At 44.2% G+C, this 20,525-nt stretch overlaps 1 long non-coding RNA gene and 1 pseudogene across 1 annotated transcript; both read left to right on the forward strand.

The window, feature by feature from the left end:
- The first annotated feature begins 64 nt into the window (after nt 1–64).
- LOC124521869 (tax1-binding protein 1 homolog) lies at nt 65–1,245 on the forward strand (annotated as a pseudogene).
- Nucleotides 1,246–6,566: 5,321 nt separating this feature from the next.
- Nucleotides 6,567–12,304, forward strand: LOC124521885 (uncharacterized). Its single transcript, XR_006964617.1, has 2 exons — nt 6,567–7,205; nt 11,464–12,304. It is a non-coding gene; the product is annotated as an uncharacterized LOC124521885 (long non-coding RNA).
- The last annotated feature ends 8,221 nt before the right edge of the window (nt 12,305–20,525 follow it).

Raw genomic sequence — 20,525 nt, forward strand, 5'->3', positions numbered from 1 at the left:
GGGTTGTGAGTTTGAGCCCCATGTTGGGTATAAAGATTACTTAAAAAAAAACTTAAAAAAAAGCATGATTACTTATTGCCAAGAAGATATTGGAAGGCTGCAGTTCTGTTTGGCTGAAAAGGAAAATCTGCAAAGGGCTTTCTTGTTTATAACCTCAAGTAAGGAAGATACAGGGTGTGTGTGTGTGTGTGTGTGTGTGTGTGTGTGTGTGTGTGTGTGTGTGGTTTGTTTGCTTTTAAAGGAGCAACTTTGTAAAGCAGAGGAACAGATTCAGGCAACTGGGCAAGAAATGGTCTTTCTGGCCAAAGAACGTAGTGATGCTGTGAATGTGGGAGATCAAACAATGGCAGAGCTGCATGCTGCACAGCTGGAAAGTGAGAAAGTCAAAAAGCAGGTAGCTGATGCAGTGGCAGGACGTCAACTAAATGCTGTGAAAAGGGATCAGGAAGAGACTGATACATGGGTGCACGATATGAGAAGAGAAGTGGAAGATTTGAAACATCATCTTCAGATGGCAGCAGATCACTAATTACAAAGATAATTCAAGGAATGCCAGAGGGGCCCAAAACAAATAAATACACTTTCAGACCAATCAGCCAGTAGCAACAGCGTATTCACCATGAAAATTGGGAATCGGCAGAAAGTAAAGGATGCCTCAATAAACACAGACCCAGTTACTGCTGGCTCTACTGTAGATGTAAAAGCCATCACTGTCTGCAGCTGAGACAGTTTCTGCCCTTGTAACAAAGGGGCAAGTCTGTGAAATGACCAAGGACATTGCTGACAAGACAAAAATATAATAAATGTAAACTCTTGTAGGATGAGAAAACAAAATGCAATAAATATGCTGATGAACTTGCAAAAGTGGAGTCAAAATAGAACAAGTGAAGATTGCTGGAAATGTAAAACCAGCAGTGGTGGAAGTACAGGACAATGACAAACTTGAGAGAGAGACAAAGAAATAGATGGTCTAACTTCACATTTGGAAAACCTTTCCAGGAGCAAGGAACTTGAAAGAACTCTAGAAAATCAAGCAGAAAGGAAACGGAAGGTCAGAATTTCCAGGGTTCTCAGAAGATTTCACAGTGTCTCAACGTATGCTCAGAGCAAAATGGTCATGTTGCTGCAGTGCTGAATATACAACCCGTTCTGCAATATGTTAATCCTTGTGCAACACAGGAAACCAGAGATGGAGCAGATGGTGCTTTTTTTAAAAAAATGTATTTTATGTTTGAGAGAGAGTGAGCAAGTGGGGGAGGGCAGAGAGAGAGGAGAAACAGGGGATCCAAAGCAGGCTCTGTGCTGGCATCATGGAGCACGTGCAGGGCTCCACCTCAGGAACCCCTGAGATCATGACCTGAGCAGAAATCTGACTCTTAACAGAGCCACCCGGCACCCCACAGATGGTGTTTTTACCCAGATGAAATCCGAAGGGTACCTGTGAGAGCCCACTTGAGGACTGAAGATGATGGTCTTTGCAGCCAGCCTGCCAGATACCTTAGTCGGCCTGATGGTTTAGAAGATCTGAGGACAAAAAAGAAGATGAGAGTGTGCCCACTGCTCCTGACCCTCCAAGTCAGCATTTACATGGGCACATGGGCACAGGACAGGCTTTTGCTTTGATTCCAGCTTTGATGTTCACAAGAAGGGTCCCCTCTGCGGATTAATGTTCCCTCCCAACTATAATCAGAGCAAATTTGAAGAACATATTGAAAGTCACAGGCAGTTGTGCACAATGTGCAGCAAGCAGTCCCCTCCTGACTGCGACCAGCAGGGCTTTGAAAGGCATGTGTAGACCCATTTTGATCATGGTTTAAATTTGACTAGTTACATTTTATTATGAGTTAGTAATCCAGTTTAGCCATTAAAAAAAAATCACCTCAAATAGACCACTGTGGAGACCACACGGTATCACTTCCATGAACCGTCTACCACACTTTTCTGAACAAGGGCTACTTTTGAGTTGTGTGTTGATAGTGTCAGGGTCAATCATTGGCTTATCAATAAATATAATTGTAACTTCTGTTACTCTTACCAGCTCAAGATAAGACGTTTTTCTGTTTGTATCTTTTTTTTTTTAATGTTTATTTATTTATTTTGAGGGTGGGGAAGGGCAGAGGGAGAGAGAGGGAGAGAGAGAATTGCAAACTGGCTCTGTGCTGACAGCGCAGGGCTCAGGACTTGATCTCAAGAACTATGAGAGCATGACCTGAGCTGAAATCAAGAGTTGGCTACTTAACTGAGTGAGCCACCCAGGTGCCCCTCTGTGTTTGTATATTTATTCCCCACTTTGCAAAGGTACATGAATAAAGGAAATGGAGTATTTTAATGTTACTGTACTGAAAATGTATGTACATAGAGTGTGTTATTTAGCAGAATATTTACAAGTTTCTGTTGACCTTGTTGATTGAGTGTGACTACCAAATATAATGTAATAAAAGTAATTTATCATAAAAAAGGTAAAGAAACTTTACACAATATATCATAATCATACAATAAATCCCAAGAAAACTGTCCTTTTAACAGAGAGAAAACAAAATTTTAATTTCACACCAGTTTACTTTTGATATTAAAACTCATTTTTAAGTACATTAATTTTAATCTTAGTTTGACTACACATTACAACTCCTTTTCAAAGATTCCTTTTCTAGGGTGCTGACAGCTCAGAGCCTGGAGCCTGCTTCAGATTCTGTGTCTCCCTCTCTCTCTGCTCCTACCCCACTCAAGGTCTGTCTCTTGCTCTAAAAATAAATTAAACATTAAAATTCCTTATCTATAATCCTTCTACAAACTTTCTTTTCTGCATTCCATTTTTTTCCTGTTTTTCTTCTTTAAACACCCTCACTTTGAGACAAAATTACTTTCTTTTCCCTTAAGAAAAAAATGTACCTCCTTTCCTCACATCTTCTCTTATTGAAACACATCCTACTTTTTTGGCACATGAAGATGCTTCCCTTATTTCCAGTAGTTTGAGTTGCATATATTATTTAGATCACCTTAATTTCTAGTGAAAACTAAGTAAGCAATTGTGAACTGAGTGTTATAGCAGCATTCTTTAAATTTGCAAATTTATAAATACATTTCATAATTTCTAGAAGCATATTCTTTTTTCAGTTTTCCCAGATAGCATTAACACATCTGGGTAACTTTTAGTTTTTCTGCGATGAAAGGACTAGATGATGCCTAGAAACTTGACAGATAAAACTGGGCCTGTGTGGGGCGCCTGGGTGGCGCAGTCGGTTAAGCGTCCGACTTCAGCCAGGTCACGATCTCGCGGTCCGTGAGTTCGAGCCCCGCGTCGGGCTCTGTGCTGACTGCTCAGAGCCTGGAGCCTGTTTCCGATTCTGTGTCTCCCTCTCTCTCTGCCCCTCCCCCATTCATGCTCTGTCTCTCTCTGTCCCAAAAATAAATAAACGTTGAAAAAAAAATTTAAAAAAACCTGGGCCTGTGTAAATGTGTCTGTGAGGATGTGCAAATATGCCTGTACTGCCTCCTCAGAGGGAATTATATCATCGTGTCCTCATATAATGTCATCAATATAATGCCCAAATGGCATCTTTCCAATTGTAAGGTACTTAAATCCTATCAAACCTGCTAGCAGAGGTGATGTGCAATTGCAGGACTGTTTATAAATATCCCAGTGGGAGCAAAGGAAATGTAAACTGAGTCCCTTAAAAAGTGAAAGAAAATTGGGCCTGAGACTCGTACACAGTGGGAACAAAACAGAACATACTAGCTAGGTCAGTGACTGTGAAGGATGTTCTTTGGGCCTGTTGTATGTCCTATAATCAGTTCTATAATATTAGGAATTGGAGCCTAAATCAGGGAACCTGAGCAGTGAGGTTTGGATAGTCAACGGTGAGGTGTCATGCATTAGTGGTTGGCTTAATACCAGCCTATGGGGCTATTGAAAGGGGGGAGCTTTGGGAATAAAGACTTTTTTTTAATTTAAAAAGTTTAGGGGCGCCTGGGTGGCTCAGTCGGTTAAGCGTCCAACTTCAGCTCAGGTCAGGATCTCACGGTTTGTGAGTTCAAGCCCCGAGTTGGGCTCTGTGCTGACAGCTCAGGGCCTGGAGCCTGCTTCAGAGTCTGTGTCTCCCTCTCTCTCTGTTCCTCCTCTGCTCACACTCTGTCTCTCTCTCAAAAATAAATAAAGATTGGGAATGCAAGCTGGTGCAGCTACTCTGGAAAACAGTATGGAGGTTCCTCAAAAAACTAAAAATAGACCTACCCTACCACCCAGCAATTGCACTACTAGGCATTTATCCAAGGGATACAGGTGTGCTGTTTCGAAGGGGCGCATGCACCCCCATGTTTATAGCAGCACTATCAACAATAGCCAAAGTATGGAAGGAGCCCAAATGGCCATCGATGGATGAATGGATAAAGAAGATGTGGTATATATACACAATGGAGAATGACTCGGCAATCAAAAAGAATAAAATCTTGCCATTTGCAGCTAAGTGGACGGAACTGGAGGGTATTATGCTAAGTGAAATTAGTCAGAGAAAGACAAATATCATATAGCTTCACTCATATGAGGACTTTAAGAGACAAAACAGATGAACATAAGTGAAGGGAAACAAAAAGAATATAAAAACAGGGAAGGGGACAAAACAGAAGAGACTCATAAATATGGAGAACAAACTGAGGGTTACTGGAGGGGTGGTGGGAGGGGGGATGGGCTAAATAGGTAAGGGGCACTAAGGAATCTACTCCTGAAATCATTGTTGCACTATATGCTAACTAATTTGGATGTAAGTTTAAAAAAATAAAATTTAAAAAAATATTTAAAAAATTAAAAAAATTTTTAAAAAGTTTATATATTATTTTTGAGAGAGAAAGAGAGTGTGTGTGCATACGTGGAGGAGGGGGGAGAGAAAGAGAGAATCTCAAGCAACCATGCAGAGCCGGATATGAGGCTGGAACTTATGAACCCTTGAGATCATGACCTGAGTGGAAAGCAAGAGTCCACTTAACCGACTGAGCCACCCAGGCTCCCCATGACTCTTGGCTGAAGCATATCTTTAATAATGGGATAGGCCTTCAGTGCTTTCTTTAAGTCATACTGGGGAGTGTTTACTGTCTTGACTAGAGAGGAGTGGTCAAGGCATCCATTTGGCAGGCCAGTTAGGAAGAACAAGAGCATGGCATCCTGTCAAGGCATCCATGCTTATAGTAAGGAAAGAAAGAGCCAGGGGGCCACCACCAGAGGAGGCCATTTGAAGTGAATGTTCCCAATAGCTACATCCCAATGGGTTTATACACCTTTGATTGTTTTGTCAGCAATGCCCTATAAGGATAAGGACTTTCCTTTTGGGAACTGAGAGGGATTTCATGGAATGACAGTGACCTGGGCCCTGGTATCTAATAGGGGCAAAAAAAAAAAAAAGACTGAAATTTTATTGTCCCACTGGACTACCAGAGTGGCATAGAGGAAATTGTCCTGGGAAGGTGGGACAAGCCCCAGGGAGTCGCCAATTCCTGGGGTAGAACCTGGAGTGGCTGCTAGGCCTGGTGGTTAGGGAAAGGGACAAGGTTGGTAGTGGAATCAAGCTGGGGAAGGTCAGAGGAGGTAGAGGGCTATTATGTGGAAGTGGAGGGCCAGCAGAAGGGTGCTGTGGCTGACAGAATCTAGTTTTAGGCTCCTAAGTTTAGAAGCTGGTTGTCCAGAGATTAAGTGGCCAGGAACCCTGAGTCTCCATAACTCCCAGCAGGGCTTTGCCTGCGTATTCCCAAAGAAGGAAACATTAGATGGGCAGGGTGTTACTGGGGAGGGAGTGGGGACTGCTTCTGCCACAAACGAAACAAAACAAACAACAAAACGAAGATTTCCTTCCACCCAGTGCTTTTGATTTGGGAACGGACAGTGGAAGCAGTAGTGCTTGTACCACTTTTCAGGAGTAGCACCCGGTGCTAGTTTATGGGCTACAGCAACCCCGGATTCAGAACCAAGGGTTTCCCACTAGAGCTGCCAGAATGGTCAGAACTGCTGGTTCCTCCCGGCACCACAGTTGCTCTGGGAGGAGGGATGTTCATCTTTGGCTCCACCACAGCCATTTGCTGTGCTGGCATAGGGAGTGTCCCAGCACCACTCCTTCTAGGGAACTGCAGGTCGCTCAGGCAGCTCCGTTGAGGGATCTCAGCCCCAGTTTCTCCTTATTTCCCCTGGGGGTACCCATCCAAGCAGGAGATTGGGAAGGCACATCTCCCTTCCCTGAGACCAACTCTCAGGCCCCTGCACTGATCAGTGCTCTCTGCTGGCCCTTGCTCCTTCCAGCGTTGGCAGGTGTCAGCCTCCCCTCCACTAGGTGCATGGCCCATGATGTGCGGTCACAGTTTCTGGCAGAGCCGGGCTGGCGCTTTCCCGGTGGAGGTGGCTCTGCTTGGCGCGGAGCTGGGTGTGTTTCGCCGGTGTCACCCATCCGTTCGCTTTGCGGGGTGTTCCGTTCCCGGCCCCACTGGCAGCTGGGAAATCGGGGTGGGGGTGGGGTCAAGGGGCAGCACCTGTGCATGAGCCCAGCCAGGTGTTCCTCGGGGGGCAGCTCCGCGCCGGTACCCAGCAGCCTGTTTCTCATCACCACTTTCGAGAGCAGCGCCCACCAGATAACTCTGGGATTTCCGCGCCACTACTTGAACTCCGCCCAAAGTTCAGGGTCGTTGGGTGCCGTCCCTTCCTCTGCCCAGGAAGGCCTGTGTCGGCCTTCCGGTGGTCGCCCTTCCCGGCCGTCCCCTTGGCACTTTGGCCAGTAGCTCGGAGCCGGCGGTTTGTCTGTCACAGCCCGGATTGTGCACAGGCTCTGTGGCAGCACCACCCACGACCCGGCCTGCACTGTTTCTCAGTGACTTCGCGGTGCGGGTGTTTGTCGTAGGCAGCACCGCTCGTCTCCCCCAGTTTGCATTTCTCTAATTGTCCCGATCTGGCCATTTGACAGGTGCAGCTCCCCTAGTTCCCCGGAGCATTCATTCTGTGTCTTGGTGGCTGCTCGGCGGCTAGCGTCCAGACCGCCGCTGCTCTTTGGCCCTTTGCTAGTGGAGATGCGCCCGCGCTCGCTCGCTCTTTCGCAGAGACGACAGCGACGTCAGAACGCCTCCATCCGGACACTGGAACAATCACTGCCTGTGCTGGTCGGGTCTCGGTCTCCAACTCTCCAGGTTTCACCGTCATCATGCATGTCTTCCTTCTAGCACACCTGGAATTAGCGGTGCGTGGGTTTTCCTTGTTGTAGCAGGTCCCGTGTAGTCGCGCCTGCGATTTCCAGTCTTGGCCGAGTCCGAGAACAGCGGCCAATGAGATTTCTCCGCGGAGCAGATCCCGCTTTAGGCGAATCAAGGGTTTAGCCAGGCCTGGAACTTCTTAGTCAAAGGAAGTCCATGTTGATTCTGGCAAATGAGTATTTGATCCTGCCTTGCAGATTTCTATGTCTGACCGGATCCCGGTTTAGCGACTTACCAGCGTAGCATGAGGTGGGCGCTTCAGTTCAGCCTAAGATTACCGGTTGTAATAAGTCTGAATAAACCCATGTCTCTGGTATATCTGAGATCAGGTGAGCTCAATGTCAGACCGAATGTGTCCAGATTTGCAAGGAATCTGTACCTGTTCATCAGGCCTGCCATTTCTTTTTCAATGGTAGCAAGTGTTTCTCAGAAATGCGATGACCTGCCATGCTTATGTTTGTTATTAGGTCCCACAGAAGTAGGGGTATATTGGCAAAACTACCTTTTTGGGGGGTAGTATTAGAACAGTTGTTTTGTTTTGTTTGCAATAGGAAGTACATTTTATTACTAAATCTGGGAGAAGTCAATATCAACAGAATACAAAAATTGCTCATTGGTCGGACATTCTAGGAAATTCAGACATACTGTTTTTGATTATTAGTTTTCTAGAAGTCGGTGTATATTTGCTAAAGAGATTTCTGATTTGGAGTCAGTTCTGGGGTGTTCTGCCTTAAGTATGTTTGCATTATTAAGCCCTTAGAAATCAAGGTGTGAGGCAAAAATGGTTTTTTAATCATAGCAATGCTGCATTTGCCATAGGAAGTACCCTCTCCCCACTTACTAAGTCCTCTCAGAGTTGATATAAACTGGGGGAAATAATTTCTTCATCCTAGCAACTTCTGTAAATCAAGATTTAGCTGCGTTCCTGTTTATTATGCTGTGAAAGTCAGTGCGTATAGAGACAAAAGCAGTTTCTTAATCATAGTAAGTTAGGGGTTGGAAACACAAGGTCTGCCAATCATTTGTTAATATGAAATCCCGTGAAAATCAGTATATACTGCTGAAAATGATTTCTTCACTGTAGGCAGGTTTGGTTGTGCAAGTGACAGTCTGCCTTAGCTGTTCATTACGTTGATTTCTTAGTTCTACCAAGTTAATTTTTTGCAATAGAAGTTCAAACTGTGCTTTTTATTATGAAGTCCCCTAAAGGTCACTGTCCACCAGCTGAAAAGATTTCTTGTTTGCAGAGAGTTCAAGGAAATTCTGATTTAGCTATGTTTTTGTTTAAGGACACTGTAGAACTCAATTTCTTAATCGCAACAATGCTGTATTTGCAACTGAAGTTGGCCCCTTCTCTTTAAATCCTGTGGAGTCCCTACAGACTGGCTAATGAGGTTTTTTTTAGGTGTAACAAATACTGGCTTAGCAGTGGCAGCTATTTCTTACTCCTGCTTCCTCTGGGTTTGTGCTTATGGAACACACGATTATGCTGACGCTGATGGAAATATAATAATCTGGGAAAGGAGCATTTAGCATGTTTGCAATTTCTTTCTTTCTCTGAGGGGGAGGGGTTCTATGAATGCATTTGCTCCCTTAGTCTTCTATTCTCCTGCAGTGTATTTTCCTTGGGAATTGATGTGTTTGGTTTCATTTGTGTTGGGATCTATGTGTTTTGATTTCTATTTACATCTTGGTAGTTTATCCAATGCTCATGTTATTTTACTTCCTGAATTTAACTTTGTTATGTATCCTACTTATTTCCTTGCGTGTTTCACCACTCAGCTGCATGCTCTCTGACTTGCCTTCCCCTACTGAGAGCAAGCTCAGTCTCAGCCCCACTGATGCTGGGTCTCCCTGTTTCCTGCAGGCTGCACCAGTCCTTCTGCCAGACGGGAGGCACACACTGCCTGCTTTATGGCCTGGAGCGCCAAGGACAGTTCTTGGTCTGGGAACCGTTCCTAGTACATAGTTTCTCCCACTCAGGACCTCAGGGTTCTCTGTGCCATCTCCTTCTCAACCCCAGCACAGCTGGTTCCCCTGGGCTGGCCTGATCTTTGTTGGGCATGGACATGTGAGGCCAGCCGGTGTAGAAATTGTGCTCCAAAGGCATCCTCTTCTTGCCCATAATAATGAATGTTTTATTTGTTGGGTTAGTTTCCGTATGGTTTGCTTTTGTTTCGGTTTCATTTCGGTTTGTTTTCCTCCTTTCGGTTTGTTTTCCGCCTGTCCGTTTGCTTTGCGCCTGTTGGTTGGTTTTATTTTTTTTTATTTTTTTTTTATATGAAGTTTATTGACAAATTGGTTTCCATACAACACCCAGTGCTCATCCCAAAAGGTGCCCTCCTCAATACCCATCACCCACCCGCCCCTCCCTCCCACCCCCCATCAACCCTCAGTTTGTTCTCAGTTTTTAACAGTCTCTTATGCTTTGGCTCTCTCCCACTCTAACGTCCTTTTTTTTTTTTTTTTTTTTTTTCCTTCCCCTCCCCCATGGGTTCCTGTTAAGTTTCTCAGGATCCACATAAGAGTGAAACCATATGGTATCTGTCTTTCTCTGTATGGCTTATTTCACTTAGCATCACACTCTCCAGTTCCATCCACGTTGCTACAAAAGGCCATATTTCATTTTTTCTCATTGCCACGTAGTATTCCATTGTGTATATAAACCACAATTTCTTTATCCATTCATCAGTTGATGGACATTTAGGCTCTTTCCATAATTTGGCTATTGTTGAGAGTGCTGCTATGAACATTGGGGTACAAGTGCCCCTATGCATCAGTACTCCTGTATCCCTTGGGTAGATTCCTAGCAGTGCTATTGCTGGGTCATAGGGTAGGTCTATTTTTAATTTTCTGAGGAACCTCCACACTGCTTTCCAGAGCGGCTGCACCAATTTGCATTCCCACCAACAGTGCAAGAGGGTTCCCGTTTCTCCACATCCTCTCCAGCATCTATAGTCTCCTGATTTGTTCATTTTGGCCACTCTGACTGGCGTGAGGTGATACCTGAGTGTGGTTTTGATTTGTATTTCCCTGATAAGGAGCGACGCTGAACATCTTTTCATGTGCCTGTTGGCCATCTGGATGTCTTCTTTAGAGAAGTGTCTATTCATGTTTTCTGCCCATTTCTTCACTGGGTTATTTGTTTTTCGGGTGTGGAGTTTGGTGAGCTCTTTATAGATTTTAGATACTAGACCTTTGTCCGATATGTCATTTGCAAATATCTTTTCCCATTCCGTTGGTTGCCTTTTAGTTTTGTTGGTTGTTTCCTTTGCTGTGCAGAAGCTTTTTATCTTCATAAGGTCCCAGTAATTCACTTTTGCTTTTAATTCCCTTGCCTTTGGGGATGTGTCGAGTAAGAGATTGCTACGGCTGAGGTCAGAGAGGTCTTTTCCTGCTTTCTCCTCTAAGGTTCTGATGGTTTCCTGTCTCACATTTAGGTCCTTTATCCATTTTGAGTTTATTTTTGTAAATGGTGTGAGAAAGTGGTCTAGTTTCAACCTTCTGCATGTTGCTGTCCAGTTCTCCCAGCACCATTTGTTAAAGAGGCTGTCTTTTTTCCATTGGATGTTCTTTCCTGCTTTGTCAAAGATGAGTTGGCCATATGTTTGTGGGTCTAGTTCTGGGGTTTCTATTCTATTCCATTGGTCTGTGTGTCTGTTTTTGTGCCAATACCATGCTGTCTTGATGATGACAGCTTTGTAGTAGAGGCTGAAGTCTGGGATTGTGATGCCTCCTGCTTTGGTCTTCTTCTTCAAAATTCCTTTGGCTATTCGGGGCCTTTTGTGGTTCCATATGAATTTTAGGATTGCTTGTTCTAGTTTCGAGAAGAATGCTGGTGCAATTTTGATTGGGATTGCATTGAATGTGTAGATAGCTTTGGGTAGTATTGACATTTTGACAATATTTATTCTTCCAATCCATGAGCAGGGAATGTCTTTCCATTTCTTTAAATCTTCTTCAATTACCTTCATAAGCTTTCTATAGTTTTCAGCATACAGATCCTTTACATCTTTGGTTAGATTTATTCCTAGGTATTTTATGCTTTTTGGTGCAATTGTGAATGGGATCAGTTTCTTTATTTGTCTTTCTGTTGCTTCATTGTTAGTGTATAAGAATGCAACTGATTTCTGTACATTGATTTTGTATCCTGCAACTTTGCTGAATTCATGTATCAGTTCTAGCAGACTTGTTGGTTGGTTTTAGTAATGGGCCTGTTGCTTTGGCTTATGCGTTCTCTGCCAGGTTCTCCTTTTTCCTGCAGTCTCCACTGATTTGTTACCACTCAGTCGCGTGACTTTCTCCAGACTTCTGCCTTGCCTCTGCCCACACCCGGAGACAGCATAAGTACCCAGGCTGCAGTACTGCTGTAGGCTAGCCTACTTCATCTGTGCAAAGCTTGAGTCCTGGAGATCAGAGCCCCGCGCGCGCGATGTAGCCGCATTTTCCTGGCCGTGTGAAAGAGGCTTGGGATTCCACAGCAGGGGCGCCAGAGCCCCAGCCTGCATCTCTGTTGAACTCAGAAGATTCTGGGCTTTGCCCACTCCCTTTCTATCCTGTGCTGGGAGAATCCTCAGGCCACGGTGGTGGTTTGGTTTCGGAACTGCTTTCCAGTCCTTGTTGGCGGCTTCGCTGGGTCTACCCTCAAAAGGAAGTCTTGCCCAGATCCCACTGCACCTCGGAACCCGGACCCGCTCTGCCCACTGTGGGCCTCTGGCCCGGGACACAGAAGAAGCCAGAGGCATCTTCAGGAGAGGCGGACTCTGCGGAGGAACCCGAAGGACTCTTGCACCAGCAGCTTCCCTGCACCAGGACGCATCGCCTGGGGACAGAAGGCTGGAGGAGACCAGACCGCGGGGACCCTTCGGAGCACCGCAGACTCCTGCCGGCTGGGTGGAGTCCCGTCGGAGCTTTCTCAGGCTGCTTGGACTGGATTGGTTACACCGTGTACACCTTGAGGAGCGGCCTCTGCAGGAGCATCTTTGGGACTAAGGAGCCCTGTGATTGCAGCGGGAGCCTTTCCTAGCTGCCCTCGGAAAAGAGTCTCATTTGTGAAACTTACAAAATAAAAATCTCTTAAGATGTGCCCTTCAGAGTTCTCTGTCCAGTTCTTCTCATTCTCTGAGGTTTCTACTTTTCGTTTCTGGCTGATTGCTACATTCGGGTCCCTTATATATTTTATAGTAAAAAGTAGGACTTGGCTTTGTTCCTCTCTCTTAAATTCCTAGAAGTCGGTGTACACTGGGGCAAAACGACTTTTCTCTCCTCGCACGTTTTGCGAAATCGCCTTTAATTTTGTTTGTATTTGCCACCTCAGCGGAAGTCCTTGTATACTGGTGAGCACAGGATCTTTCTGCTAGACGAATGATAGAAAGTACCGCATGGACTTGTTCTTTTTGCTTCCCTTTTTAGAAGTCGGTTTACTGCTTAGGAACCGATTACTTTCTCCTCACAAGTTCTGCAAAATCACGATTTACCTTTGCTTAGGTTTGCAATTTCAGTGGAAGTCATTTTATACAGGTGAACACGATAATTCGTACTACCAATATCTTTAGTTACCGCATGGACTTGTTCCTCATTCTTCACTGTGTAGAAGTTGGTTTACAGTGGTGAAAAAGGATTTCTCCTGGCAAGTTCTGGGAAATCACGATTTAATTTTGTTCGTATCTGCCTCTTCCATGTATACCCGTGAACACAGTATCTTTCTGCTAGCAATACCACAGAAATTACACATGGATGTTTTCCTTTGTCTTCACTCTTTAGAAGTCAGTGTACAGCATGCAAAAGGATTTCCTTCTCGTAACATGTTGTCTGCAAAATCACGATTTAACTTTGCTTGTTTTACCACCTCAGTGGAAGTCTTTGTCAAATGGTGACCAGTGTATCTTTCTGCTAGAAATACCACAGAAATTACACATGGACGTTTTCCTTTGTCTTCACTCTTTAGACGTTGATATACAGCGTGAAAAATGATTTCTTTCTCCTTACGAATTCTGCAAAGTCACAATTTAACTTTGCATTGGCCACCTCAGTGGATGCCTTTGTACACTGGGGAACATGATATCTTCCTACTACCAGTATCCCTAAAAGTACAACACGTAGTTTTTCCTTTTTCTTCCCTTTTCAGTAGTGAAAAACAATTGTTTTCTCCTCACAAGTTTTTGGAAATGACGATTTAACTTGGTTGCTATTTTTCACCTCAGTGAAAGTCGTTGTGCAGCGGTGAACATATCTTTCTGTGAGCACTGTCCCAAAGACTACCACGTGGAGTGGTCCTTTTTCTTCACTTTCTAGATGTTGGTGAACAGGGAGGAGAAATATTTTGTGTTCCTAGTCGCTCTAGGAAATCACGATTTAATTTTGTTCACATTTGCCACCTGTATAGTGGTGAACACGGTATCTTCCTACTACCTGTATCTTTAAAAGTATGACATAGATGTGTTCTTTTTTTCCTTTTTCACTTTTCAGAAGTGGGTGTACAATAGGGAAATATTATAACTATGTCTTTCTTGTCACAAGTTTTGCAAAATCATGATTTGAGAGTTTGTCCTTGCATAGCAGTGAACAAGATATCTTTCTGCTAGCGATATCAGCATAAGCTTCTGACTCTTGATTTTGGCTCAGGTCCTGATATCACGGTTCATGAGATGGAGACCTATGGGCTGCATACAGACAGCAGGAGTCTGCTTGGAATTCTCTCTGTCTCTCTCTCTGCTCCTCCCTGCCTTCTCAAAATAATTGGGTCGGCTTTAGCTCCAGTGGTTACTTCGTGTGTGGTTGTCAAAATAAATAAATAAAGTTAAGAGAATAAAATTTTTAAATCAAATGTATTAAAGCCATAACTGCAACAATATGTTATTGGATATGCAATATAACATATGCAAACTATAATATCAATAACCTAAATGTGAGGGAAAGTAAACTGTAAAGTTAAAAATGCTATCAATATTAATTTGTTATCAGTTCAAAATAGGGTGTTACACGCACATAGTAGAATACGATTTGGCCATAAGGAAAGAATAAAATCTTACCATTTGCAACCAGATGGATGGCCCTAGAGGCCATTATGCTAAGTGAAATAAATTAGACAAATAAGGACAAATACCACATAGTATCCCTTGTATGTAGAATCTAAAATATGTATGTATTTTATATAGCAAATATATATTTTTAATATTGAAATAAATATAACTGAAACTAAGCTCGTACATACAGAGAACAGATGGATGGTTGCCAGAGGTGGGGGATTAGAGGTGGGAGAAATGGGTATTGTTTTTAGTTTAAATAAATTGAAAAATAATTTTTAAAAAATAGGGTGTTACACATTTAAACTGATAAGCACATGGTAACCACAAGGAGAAAATTTGTAGTGAATATACTAAAGAATATTATTACAATAGTATAATGTAGTCTTTAATCCATGTTGAATTAATTTTTGTGAGTGGTATAAGGTAGAGGTCTAATTTCATTGTTCTGTACTTGTTTACCCAGTTTTCCCAACACCATTTGTAGAAGAGACTATCCTTTACCAATTGGGTGCTCTTGGCTCCCTTGTCTAATATTAGTTGACTGTACATGTGGGGGGTTTAAATCTGAGCTCTCTGTTCTGTTCCATTGGTCTATGTGTCTGCACGTGTACTAGTATTATGTTATTTTTATTAATTTATTATTTTTTTTATTTTTATAGCTTCATACCACAGTTAGAATGAGGAAGTATGATGCTTCCAGCTTTGTTCTTTTTCCTCACAATGACTTGGATATTTGGTGTCTTTGTGGTTCATACACATTTAAATGGAGACCAGGGTTGAAAAACCCCTGGAGCAGATAAAACCATTTAAGCCACATAAGCAAAACTCAATCTAGCCTATTTCATGAACATAGCAAGTCTTAAGTTATTTCTTTAAATGCCTTTGATAATCATAAATGAAATTTATCATCTTTCCAAAATAGTGTAATATAATCACTTGTACCCAATCCCCTGCCATCAGGAAACTCCCCTTGTAATATTCAATCACTGTAAAGGTTAAACAAGTTTCTCCTTTTCACTTTATAAGCCACCCTGTAAGGTCATGCTTCTGAACTTCAGACTACTTCCAGGTCTATCCATGATCTCCAAAGTTCTAGGGGAAGGTATCAGATTATCCAAGGATCTCTCCTGGGATGCCTCCCCCTAGTGGCTATTCTGACGTAAGTCTACCCATTTCTGCCGAACAGGTAGCATTTTGTGGTTAGGTATTGTTCCTGAGTCTGTGTTCAGATATGACTGCAGAGTGGTTTTGTTTTTGTCTTAATCCACCCATGGCAGCGAGTAGTTTTCTCTGATTTGGTGTCCTGTGAAACTTTATATTAAAGAGGAGAACACCAGTGCCTACCCGGGAGTCCCAGGCCAGCTCCTGGCAACACTAAGGCATAGTACAGAGCACCACCTCACACTTTGTAATTTAAATTAAAAAAAGTTTATTTATTTTTTTTGAGAGAGAGAGAGAAACAGAGCGGAAGCGGGAGAGGTGCAGAGAGAGAGGGAGACAGAATCTGAAACAGGCTCCAAGCTCTGAGCTGTCCGCACAGATCCTGATGCGGGGCTCGAACTCACGAACCATGCCCGCTCTTTGATTTTGGAATTGATTTTACCTCTCTCAGGTAGTATATTCTCAGCCATAGCTATCAAATGGTAAGCCTATGTACAAATATGAGGAGGAATTCATTTTGAACTGAAATAGCAAAAATATCACCCTGTGGTCAGACTGTGGAATAAAGTAACACCTTTTCACTCTGCCTTGAACATTGAGGGCTTTAACTCTAAGAAAGGGCTGCAGCATATCAAGTGGGGGTGCTTCTTGCAGGTCAGGACCTCTCTACCACCTGCATTCTACTGGATCTGCTCAGATGTTCAGGCTCACTTTTTGAGGTAAGGTGGGGCAGCAACTTTTGTTAGTGGCCCTAAACCTGCTCCTCCAGAGGGAACGTTCAAAAAGTCAGGCAAGAGTCAGATGTCAAAGGTCTCAACACCTAGGGAAGCCAGGCCCTCAGTTTATCAGGGGACCCTTGCTTCCTCCTTACACTCTCCACACTGCCACCTTCAGCCAGCAGGGTGGTACTACAAGTCAAGCAGAAAAATAAACCAAAAACAGGCACCTAAATGCCTCCCCGCCTTTGATATTTCTCTGTAATTATACTAAGAAAGACAGGCAGCATTTTGCAAAGAAACATGAAGGCAAACTTTTTTTTTTTTGGAAACGAAGAGATGTTACTGTAAATAATATTCATTTTGGAGAGGAAAATGCAATAGAAGCCGTGAGCAGAAATCTCAAGGCTCCTAGACCTGGACCCCCGTGGACAATGCTGCGGTGAGAGCAGAGCTCTCACTGCTCTCCAGGTGGGAGGAGAAAGCCCCCTGCAGCATCCGAGGTCTGCCAAAGGTCCAACCTGCCAGGGTATCGCTGGGCACTGGTCTGCACATTTTGCCCAAGGGCCAGGCCGAGGAAAGCAGTGTGTGTGGGTGATCTGTCCCTCAGCTCTGAGACCCACATATAACGTGAAGGCATCATAGCGGTACTGGAACCCAGGAAGCCCAGCTACACTGGGCTAGTAAGAGCCTTAGGGCAAAGTGCAGATTCCACCTCCCAGCGTGTGGCTGGCAAGACCCAGTGGGCTTGGAGGAAAGGTACTGTTGTGACCGAGAAGCCAGTCCCAGGAATGAGCAGTGCTCACACCCAAAACACTGGGCAAGGCAGCGTGATGGTGCTGCTCCAGAGAAAAGGCCAACTCGGTGCCAAGAGGCCCAGTGACAGGAAAAATGGTGACCCTGCGCCACTAGGGAAAGTGCTAACAAACACTGGCACTGTGCAGACGCAGGGCTGCCGTTAGGAACCAGAAGGTGCCCTGGGACAGAGATGCCACCGAAGGAAGCACCAACCATCCCAGAGAGCTTGAAAACCAGGGCTCTGACTTGAGGGAGGAAGCCTCCTGAGCTGCTGGCGAAAGTGCTGCAGGAAACTCGGGCCTGTAGGGGAGGAGCACAGGGACTCTCCGGGTCTTTCTCGAGGAGGAAGGAGACCCAGCAGGGCGCTCCAGTTGCGCAGCCAACCCGGGTTAGAGCGCAGAGGGGTGAAAACTGAAATGCTCAAGCCCATCAAAAAGTGAAATAAGAAGAGGTAAAATAATAAATGAAACAAACACGTATTCACACAAGAAACCGCTATCCCCAGTATATCTGACAGTGTCCCTGGGGTTAACAAACATCAACAAACCCAAGTCCCAGTTGCACAAAACTGGCCTGGAGGAGGAGTTTCCCCGGTGAACACGGACTTCTAGGAAGACAGGAAACACAAACGTTAAGTCCTATGTTTTTTTAGACCTGGCGAGGAGGAAGATACTGTTTTCACCAGCAAACAATGACTTCCCCGGGTTAGCGAGCAAACAAAGTTGAATCCTGTTTTTCAAGAATTTGCTAGGATGAAGAAATTGTTTACAACAGTATATATTAACCTGAAAAAAGGAGGTGAGGAAACAGAGTTGCTGGCATTCCTCATCAGGGTCCATTTCTCCTGCAGATGCCTCTGGGTTCTTCTGTGTCCCTGGCCAAAGGCCCACAGTGGCTCTTGGCTCCGGGGTGCGCTGGGCTCTGGGCAAGACTTCCTTTTGCGGGTAGACCCAGCGAAGCCGCCAACAAGGACAGGAAAGCAGTTCTGAAACCGAACCACCACCATGGCCTGAGGATTCTCCCAGCACAGGATAGAAAGGGAGTGGGCAAAGCCCAGAATCTTCTGCGTACAGCAAAGATGGGGCCTGGGACTCTGGCATCACTGCTGTGAAATCCTAACCCCTTTCACACATCCAGAAAAACCCCGCTCCATCACGTGGGTCTCTGACCTGGATGATTGAAAATTTGCACAGATGAAGCTGGCAACGCCCTCAGCTGTACGGCAGCCTGGGTACTTATGCTGTCTCTGGGTGTGGGCAGAGGCAAGGCAGAAGTCTGGAGAAAGTCACGTGACTGAGTGGTAACAAATCAGTGGAGACTACAGGATAAAGGAGAACCTGGCAGAGAACGCATAAGCCAAAGCAACAGGCCCATTACTAAAACCAACCAACAGGCGCAAAGCAAACGGACAGGCGGAAAACAAACCGAAAGGAGGAAAACAAACCGAAATGAAACCGAAACAAAAGCAAACCATACGGAAACTAACCCAACAAATAAAACATTCACTATTATGGGCAAGAAGAGGATGCCTTTGGAGCACAATTTCTACACCGGCTGGCCTCACATGTCCATGCCCAACAAAGATCAGGCCAGCCCAGGGGAACCAGCTGTGCTGGGGTTGAGAAGGAGATGGCACAGAGAACCCTGGGGTCCTGAGTGGGAGAAACTATGTACTAGGAACGGTTCCCAGACCAAGAACTGTCCTTGGCGCTCCAGGCCATAAAGCAGGCAGTGTGTGCCTCCCGTCTGGCAGAAGGACTGGTGCAGCCTGCAGGAAACAGGGAGACCCAGCATCTGTGGGGCTGAGACTGAGCTTGCTCTCAGTAGGGGAAGGCAAGTCAGAGAGCATGCAGCTGAGTGGTGAAACACGCAAGGAAATAAGTAGGATACATAACAAAGTTAAATTCAGGAAATAACAAATAAAATGATCATAAACTGCCTAAATCTAAATAGAAATCAAAACACATGGATCCTGACCCTTGTGAACACAAAAGGAAACCAAAACACATCGATTTCCAAGGAAAATACACTGCAGGAGAATAGGAGACTAAGGGAGCAAATGCATTCATAGAACCCCTCCCCCTCAGAGAAAGAAAGAAATTGCAAACATGCTAAATGCTGCTTTCCCAGATGTTCCCATCAGCGTAATCGTGTGTTCCATAAACACAAACCCAGAGGAAGCAGGAGTAAGAAATAGCTGCCACTGCTAAGCAAATATTTATTACACCTAAAAAAAAAATCTCATTAGCCAGTCTGCAGGGACTCCACGGGATTTAAAGAGAAGGGGCCGACTTCAGTTGCAAATACAGCATTGTTGCAATTAAGAAATTGACTTCTACAGTGTCCTTAAAGTAAACCATAGCTAAATCAGAATTTCCTTGAACTCTCTGCAAACAAGAAATCTTTTCAGCTGGTGGACACTGACCTCTAGGGAACTTCATGATAAAAACCAATTAAGTTTGAACTTCCTATTGCAAAAACATACTTTGGAAGGACTAGGAAATCGACAAAATGAACAGCTAAGGCAGACTGTCACTTGCACAACCAAACCTGCCTACAGTGAAGAAATCGTTTTCAGCAGTATATACTGATTTTCACAGATTTCCTATTAACAAATGATTGGCAGACCTTGTGTTTCCAACCGCTAACTTCCAATTTTAAGAAACTGCTTTTGTCTCTATACGCACTGACTTTCACAGCATAATAAACAGGAACACAGCTAAATCTTGATTTACAGAAGTTGCTGGGATGAAGAAATTATTTTCCCCAATTTATATCAACACTGAGAGGACTTAGTAAATGGGGGGAAGGTACTTCCGGTGTGGAATCTAGCATTGCTGTGATTAAAAAATCGCTTTGCCAGTACACATCGGCTTCTAAGGGTTTAATGATGCAAACATAGTTAAAGTAGAACACCCCAGAACTGACTCCAAGTCAGAAATCTCTTTAGCAAATATACACCCACTTCTAGGAGACTAATAATCAAAAACAGTTAAGTCTGAATTTCCTAAAACTTCCACAAATAAGAAATTTTTGTATTCTGTTGATATTGACTTCTCCCAGATTTAGTAATAAAAAGCATAGCTAAGGTGGACTTCCTATTGCAAACAAAACAAAACAAAACAAAAAAACAACTAACGTAATAAGCACAAAGAAGAAATTGGTTTTGCCAATCTATTCCTACTTCTGTGGGACCTAATAACAAACATAAGTATGACAGGTCATGGCATTTCCAAACCACAACTTGCTACTATTAAGAAATGGCAGGCTGGGGTGCCTGGGTGGCTCAGTCAGTTAAGGTCTGACTTTGGCTCAGGTCATGATCTTGCAGTTTGTGAGTTTGAGCCCCTGGTCAGGATCTGTGCTGACAGCTCAGAGCCTGGAGCCTGCTTCAGATTCTGTGTCTCCCTCTCTATCTGCCCCTCCCCCATTCATGCTCTCTCCCACGTGCTCTCTCTCTCTCAAAAATAAACGTTAAATAAATTATTAAAGAAAGAAAAAAGAAATGGCAGGCCTGATGAACAGGTACAGATTCCTTGCAAATCTGGACACATTCGGTCTGACATTGAGCTCACCTGATCTCAGATATACCAGAGACATGGGT

This window comes from Lynx rufus, unplaced genomic scaffold, assembly GCF_022079265.1.
Source record: "Lynx rufus isolate CCGP_SWC_20201006 ecotype Redwood Valley unplaced genomic scaffold, mLynRuf1.p SCAF_1, whole genome shotgun sequence".
NCBI classification, from domain to species: Eukaryota; Metazoa; Chordata; class Mammalia; order Carnivora; family Felidae; genus Lynx; species Lynx rufus.